Here is an 8,537-nt window from a genome sequence, read left to right as displayed (position 1 = left end):
TGCAAACAGTAACACAAAACCGGCTGTTACTCGAAGGCTAGCCAACACGTTTGCTTTGAACAATCAAATTGAAGTGGTAACGGGCCAATAATTTGGGAGTTGTGTTCCGCTGTTAGGTGTTCGACGCCTGTATCATGCTTGTTCAGTTTGCAGGCCGTTTGGCACGACGCGGTTAGAATGGCTGCGGTTTTGGCAAATGTCACAATATTGTTCGGAAATGGAAGTATTTTTTTAAATGCTGGGTACATTTATTTTCTCCCGACTAGGTAATAGAAATAGTAGACATCGTAAAAACCCATTATAGTCGGTCATAGGAACAAAGTTCCGGAGTCACAACGCGGTATATGAAGTTTATTTTGATAACAATTTATGTTATTATTGTACTTGCCATAGAAGAAGCCACACGAGTTACGACTCAGTTTCTTGACCTTAGAATTTTTCAAATATAATCGCTACTTATTTTGCACGACAAATTACAATACTCCACGAAAAAAGAACATTTTATTTTTTACTAAAACTGTTTAACACGTTGTATATTGACATAGTAAGAGAGTAGTATAGAAAGTTCATACTCAACAAGATTTAGAAACCGGTCTGATATTATTGTCTTATTGGCACATGGAAGAGTAAAAGTAGCCCAATTTTAATCATTTACCAAGTTTACCATGCGACAACCGCATCGTATTTCACAGATAGTGAAGATGGTCGGCAAATCAGATGTACCTTTTCCAACACAAAAAATCCACAACAACCGACCTGTTCAACGTACTTTTAAAACCATAAAAACACATAAAGCAGCACAAAACATAATAAATGATCAGTAACACACTGCCGCGACGTTTATTAGCCGCTTATCTTAAGTTATGCCGTTGGCAACACCGCCAAGTCGCTCGGGCTGCACTATCTATGTACGAATGGGCCGGGCCGTCCGTACATGCTATTTCATACGGTATTGCATAATTCTACAGAAGTATGTAATATTTGCATTGGATTTTACAGCTTAATTACAGGACATTATGCCTTTATGAGCGCATTGTGGTGCCAGACAATATTTCCGCTGCCTAGCAACGATATGTAAGGTCGGACGTGTATTTTTGAAGTAAAGCTTTTTTACAATCGTTGTGATTTGAAACTTGGTGAAACTAAAAAGGCTTCAAGATATTTGAAAAAGGACACCGTTTAAGCAGCCTGTGTGCTACATTTTGCATTCTTTTATTCTTTTGTTAGAATGTATTTCATACATGTGTTTGCACCTGCGTATTACAAAGCTCTGGTATAAAACGGCTATTAGACACGTAGCTTGCCTCCTTGGACAATTGAACGGTGCAGCTAAAGTTACATAAATGCAAATACGTAGAAACTAGGTAACCATCTAAGGATTCAAATTATAAAATTACAAATTAGAGCTGACTATTACATTCCCAGTCTCGGGTATACAATAGTAAAAGTGATCTGAAATGTTGATTTGTGGCTCATTAAATATACTAACCAGTGTAATACTGGTCATTATAACAAAAACGTCTTATGTCTCAGATTTACCAGCGCAGTCCATTGCCAACCAGATCCAAATAAAATAAAATTTGATTGTTGGTAGGTACTGTCAGCTGGTTATGGGCAGCCACTTACTATCGGTCGATTGACTTGCTTATCTAGTTATATAGAAACCTGACGCGAATTTCTGGTTTCACTTCACGTAATGTATTGTTTTATAAAGAGGTACAGAGCACCGTTATTCCTCAACGTCTCGCCTCCGCAGCCCGAAACTCCAATTGTGTTCCTGTTGTCATATAATTAGATCTGGAACGAGTTTGCATTTCAACTGCTAGTAGCAACGCGGTCTTAATGTTGTTAACTACAAAGATTGCATTAAGAAAACCTAAAATCCTTTTTTTATATCACTATATAAGTAGTAATTTATTTTTTACCTAACGACAAACGAATGCTCATTAAAATATATTATTAACAATAACAAATACTTCGTGTTATAAAAAATTACATAGCACTGCGCCATATTATCGACTCACAAGGTTCTAAGACTGTAAGTATATAAATTGCTTCTCCTTTCGGCGCCCTGTTTTCTTTCCTATTTTCCTTTTAACGGATTTTCCTATTATGGTAATTGAAAAATGTACGTTTAAATGCCATTTCAAATTGACGGGTCCTGCGAGCGATTTTTTTCATTTAATAATGTGTCAAAGTTTTTGACAAGTGAAAAGCGGTTAAATTGACGTTTTCCTAATGGAGTTTTCTCCAGGAAAAGATTCATTTTGTAGGCTGTTTGTATTACATTGATTTATTTTATTCATAACATCACACATGTCCCTACGGGGAAGGCTTAAGAGAATCTACTTTCATGAAGACCTTGTACGTTCTCATGAGATAAGACGTGGAGACGTTGAAGAAAATCTAGTAACGTTTCATCTTTTGACAGGCGCTTTCATCTTAGACATTTAACTATAAGTGAAATTTTAATTTATTCATCCTGGAACGATATCTTCATAAGTTGTTATGCAGTCGAGTATAAAGTACATCTCGGATGCAATCCTACAACTACACGGAAACTTAGCGAACTCTAGATACTCTACTTACATCTCTTAGAAATAAAGGCTTTAACCAAAGACATTGACCAGTTATAATCTTAGAAATCTTATAGCGATGATGACGTATTCCAAAGAAAAACTTATGCACTGGATATTGTCCGCATTTCTTATAGCACTTGTCTATTGTTTGTGGTCTTAACTCAACTCGAACCAATAAAGTCTGTATTATTGGCGGCAGTAAACCCTGGGGTGAGCTCCAGAGCATTTTAATGCACCATAACCCAACGCGGACATCTTTACGATCACTTGCCACCAAATGGAATATGAATTTATGAACACAAACACGTAGTGTGGTGTTGGGTTTATAGACAAGCTTGTCCGGTTTGTTTATGAGTACCGTGTGGAGGAAATTAGGTCATCCAGGATGCAGTATACAATGTTATTTAGTAAGTGGTAAAGTCCAGCTTTAGTATGAGCTGCTTCGGACCAGGAGTTAGCATTTGCTAAAAAATACTGTGACATCTTTTACGTAGCGTTTTGTTCGGTCAGTAATTTTAGTAGAGTTCGATAAATCCTGTTCTCAAATACAATGTCCAAAGGCTACGTTTTCAACTGACAGTTACGAGTAAAATAGGTAAAAACACTGTCAGCGACTCATACTAGAACCTCAGAACAATGTCAAGCACTTGTTCTGAGACTAGAACACTTGGATTCCAATGACAGGTTGCCTACATTGGCATTAACTGACTGAAACATTTCTTATCACTAATACAACATTTTCTCAACATGCGGCCGTTTTCAATCTTTATATGATCCCGAGAATAAACCAATCAAAATACGTCATTTGGAAACATGTCAAAAAACTTTGTTCTGTTGGTCCATTTTTACGATGGATCGAAAACAAACTATTGGGATAGTTTATTGGATGGCAGATAGTCGCTATCTAGACAGGTGAAAAATCGTTTACCCGCTAGTTCCTAACTCACACTTTTTCATTCCATTACCAGTGCAGTGGAATTAAATTTGTGTTTAGTCCCGGCTGATAGCCAATCAGCGGACCCCACTGCTGCCATAATACGCCGCGTGATTTAGTTACGTGACCATCAAAGCTGACCGCCGCTGCTCTGTAAACGTGTTAGTGTCCAGTCCCAGGGATGGACTGGGGTTACTAAAGAGGGGCCCATGTAGGACAACGCCGTAGTTACAGCCATCAGAGTCACCAGAAACTAAAGTCATAGTTGACATCCACATAGATGATGTAAATCTTGGCAGGGAGTCACGTGACCCTTATTATTAATTGTTTCAAAATACAGATCTCTTCATTACATATTTATTCCAAATATTTATCGGTTAGTCTCCCTACGTATTAATAAAAATTATAGCGTCAAATAATTTCTCCAGATTAATAAAATTACAAAATATATTAGTACATAATATTATCATTTTATAACCATTCTTAAGAACATTTTAATACAAAAATATATTTTGTTTCCAATACAAGCTCCAAGGAAATCCCCCGAGAATAAGCGCCTCCCTCAATTGGTGCCTGTTGCGATGCTTTTCATGTACGCGCAGTAAGGATGAGATTTAATTGCTTCCGTCCGAGATCAGTAAATAAAGAATAAAATAAAGAGGAAAAACTAACCCTGCCGAATGCATTTGAGGCAAAAAGTAAATATAGAAAACAGGGGAAAAGCTTTTCAATATCGTTTCTGTTGAAAAGATACCACATGTCCTACTTAAATTGGGCCATCATGGCGGTAAAATATTCTAAATATTCATCATGACTACGTAGCGATTATTTTTGCTCTCTTCGTAGGACTTCATTGCCTTTGTCTCCGATTATAGTACAGGTAGTATAAGAATGTAATAACTATTTAAAGTTTACTTCCAAAGGTATTATACCTCGCGTCAGACAAATGTCAAACTGATTATCAAATCTTACAAACTTAATCAACCATATCCAATCTTTGGTGTATGTTTATATGTAACATAGCTAACAATGGCTATAGCCTACGGTGACATGTCTAGAAAAGTGATTGATTGATTTATTTTTGCGATCAGTGAGTTTTCCGAGAAGATAAATTCTCCATCATCAAACCCCGTCCCCTTATTTAAGTTGGCAGCTTAATACTTATTCACAATACCTTTAGAATTATAACAACGCAATTGAAAGCTGCCAATTATAAAGTAGATGGTACTCAACTCACGGCAATTTCGCTCTTGAATAATAGTAAATTCTGTTCATATTTTATTTATTCTAATATTAATTTTACAAAAAACGCTTTGAAAAAAAAATACTTTTGTGATAAATTCGTCTCTTGCAATATATTGAGCGAAATCAAAGCATACGAAACATAATACATTCCATTGTGAACGGTTCATTGGCAGAATATCTTACAGACGGTTGTAAATTGGCAAAAGCGAAATCGTAATGAAAGAGTGCTTTCGGAAGTCTCGTTTAATAACTCAAAATAGTCTCCATTACCTACCCTGGGGTCCCAGGAGCCCTCACTGGGATGGGGCGTCATATTTTATAGGCAATTTGGTTCATTTTATGATGGTAATTACGATCCGATTTCAGGTCGACCGCCGAAACAGCCGGGGTTCATACATTGATCTCGTTTATAATTAAGTGCTTTACGCTGTTAAGGTATGAGATTACGATTACCTTTATTTTATAGCATGACAGGTAAATGGATAAAGCAATCCTTTCGGGTGTTAAAGTGCGTCTGACCGTACAGATACACTTATAACTTTGATGCCGTCAAACAATATGCGGGCGTTGTGTTCTGCTTTGAAATTCACTATAGCCAGTTATTCTAAAATGACAAACAGTGCAGTGCTTATTTTATAAAAGATTTTTTCGTAAGTTTGGGATATGACTTTCATTAAATCAAAAATCTCACATTTTTTTTCAATTTCCTGACTTGAGAATCGAACAGTACATCTCACGATTCACAGTCAAGCACTACAAATAGATGACACACCAATAAAGCTATCAGGTGATAATATGCTATAGCGATACACTTGTTTATTCTATGCGGGAGCATTTGTTTGAACGCAACGGTTTTATCTGCAGTTTCCGAGCGAACGCACATTGACTGGTCAGGAGTTGCCATGTACCGGATAAACGATACAGTTTTTCAACATCATTATATAAACATGGGGTTACGGTTTATAGGTAAACCATTCGAGATATTAAAATGGTTTTTTTTTATTTATTTTTTTAAAGATGTTCCCTGCGTCTTCCCCAGCGTCAAAATTCCATCCATAACATTATCTCTTCGACAACAGCGCTATATACTTAAAAAAACAGATTAAAAATATTTCCTACATTAGCAAATTATCGGGATAGAAAGTAGCCTGTGTACTAAATCTAAACATTTTCAGCTTTCTTTATAACATTGGAACAATGTAGGCTAAATGATAAAAAAAATATATATTTTGTATTTGGATGTTTATGCTCTCATATTCTCTCTCTCATTGTCTCTACAATCGCTGAAACTGCTGAACGGAATTGGATAAAATTCGGCACAAATATCTTTTATGCATATAAAAACACCTTTTTTTCTTAGAAAACTACAAAGTTATATATTTTTCGGAAAAAGCCTATAAAGCGTACGAAACTGTAAGCAAAATCTAGTTTATGATATGATATTAATGTTAAATCTACTCCAAAACTTAAATTACGAAGTATTCTGACATTACGTACCTCAAACTTTATGGTTATATTTTGCATTAAAAATCAAACTGTAATATAAACCATTTAAAAAGATACGTAATCTAAGAAAGAAGGTAATTTCCGGTCTCACCTGCACCGACTAATTAGAAACCTTTTCAAGGAGGTATTACCGCGGCAGATCGCAAGGAACACGACACTAATCCCACCGGTCCATTACTTCCGGGATTGAACCCGACGAATAAACGTGATGTGTGTACTGATCCGGATATGTGGTGTTGATTGCCGTGGGGTTCATTGATGTTGAGCTAATAAAATATACGTATATATAGTATGCATTTTATGTATTTGAATTTTTCAAATCTACACTTAATATATTTACAATTCATTAATATTTTTTGTATATATTGTATTTTTTTTCCTAATTGTTTCACTGAGATTATTTATTTCGCGAACAATTATTTTAACCTAGTATAATAACAATTTGAGTGGCAGAGGGCGAGGGGTGAAGAGGGTTCCGTTATTTAATATGTTATTATATATATTTATTATTGTATTTGTTTACCGCAACAGATTTTTTTGATGCACCTACCTTGTTTATCTCTGCAACACCCTGAGATTGACTGGGAGAGAAAGCTTACAGCATTAAATCCGCCTATTTACAATATTTTATAGTTTGTGAAGTGCAAAATAAAAAAAAAATTAACCCTGTGTACCCGAACCAATAGGTAGAGATTTAATAAGACCAAGGGCCGTAGATATATTTACCACTATATAAAATGATAATGAGCAATAAAAATATCGTAGTGTTTTATTGATCAGAATAATTTGTATTTATTATTCTCATGAATAAATCACGCAAATAAGTCATTTTTAGACATCAAATACAGTGCCTCAGTATTCACAGCCCAACATTACCACAACAATGAAGTGATTACCAGTATTTCTTATTGCTAAAAATTCGTAATTCACCACATTCATCAACGCCTCATACATTCCTCATAAATGTTCTCGTTAGCACAAATCATATTCATAAACTCCCACGTGCTTAAAACATTTACATTTCAAACCAACTTGTAAGCGTTTTATACGTATAGTGGTGTAGAGCCAGGACAGTGTCTTGTCAGGGAAATTCCGGTATTACTTTTTATGTGATGAACACCTATTGACTTACCTTCTACCGAAGAACATCCATATAGACGAGGACACTGTGGATATGTCCACTAAATGAAGGCTTATAATTGAATAGAGGTGCCTCTGTCTTTTAAAAGCCGTCTTAATTATTCATTTGTAACTTGTAGAATTTTCAATTCCTAAAACAGCTTATAACCCATTGTGATTAGACTTTAAGGGTAGGCAGACGTACAATCAAGGCACTTACTTTTCGCCGTGTGCGTTCCGTTTCATGGTGTGATTTAGGCGCGGGGGGAGCAGTGTAACATGTCTAACCGTACACGTCCATCACCAAACAATAAAATAATAATGATGTCCATCTACGCCGCAAGCCCTCCCTCGCCTCACAATTTAATTTGAGAACGTTTCTGACCCCTTCCGACAGGTGGCAGTCGCAATGTGGCGAGAGCTCCGCGAGCAACTTTGTTAGCTGTAGACCACAAAGTGGGGGAGGAAGGGCGACAGTGGATGTTGAAAGTGGCGGAGACAACCAAATTACCTACTGTGTTGGACGTTAAGCTACAAATTCTTGGAGCGAATTGGAACTGAGTATATTCAGATATAAAGCTGTATACACATCTCAAAACTGTAAATAATAATAATTGTATACCCTGTCTGATACAAACACTTAGCAATACGCAGTACATTGCTGTTTACGCTATGATTGCAGTATGTTCGTGATTCAACGTGACTCCTGGTTTTCAACGCACATGCGTAACATTACTATGCAGAAGAAGAAACCAAATTTTCGAAAGACAAAATTGCTACACTTGGAAATTCACACATACTCCGATATAACGCAACTATTTTGTAATAACAACAGTGAAGCAGTCGTGGCCGAGTGGTTAAGGCGTCTGACTCGAAATCAGATTCCCTCTGGGAGCGTAGGTTCGAATCCTACCGGCTGCGGGATATATTTTGTTTAATTACACATATAAATCTCAAAATACTTTGTAATTACACTGAATACGAAGAACTGTCTGATGCATAGTCTGTGAAAACATACAAAGCCTAGATATATTCAATTGGCTAAGCAATTTTTCAGTTTGTCTATAATATATATAAAAATGGATCCCTATTTCCCTTGGTCACGCCATCACGCGTGAACGGCTGGACCGATTTCACTATATTTTTTGTTGTTG

At 36.3% G+C, this 8,537-nt stretch overlaps 1 non-coding gene across 1 annotated transcript; it reads left to right on the top strand.

Moving 5' to 3' along the window:
* The first annotated feature begins 8,222 nt into the window (after positions 1-8,222).
* On the top strand, positions 8,223-8,304 carry Trnas-cga. The gene has a single exon. It is a non-coding gene; the product is annotated as a tRNA-Ser (tRNA).
* Positions 8,305-8,537: the final 233 nt, after the last annotated feature.

The sequence above is a fragment of the Manduca sexta genome, chromosome 17, assembly GCF_014839805.1.
Source record: "Manduca sexta isolate Smith_Timp_Sample1 chromosome 17, JHU_Msex_v1.0, whole genome shotgun sequence".
NCBI classification, from domain to species: domain Eukaryota; kingdom Metazoa; phylum Arthropoda; class Insecta; order Lepidoptera; family Sphingidae; genus Manduca; species Manduca sexta.
This window is presented reverse-complemented; position numbering and strand designations above follow the sequence as displayed.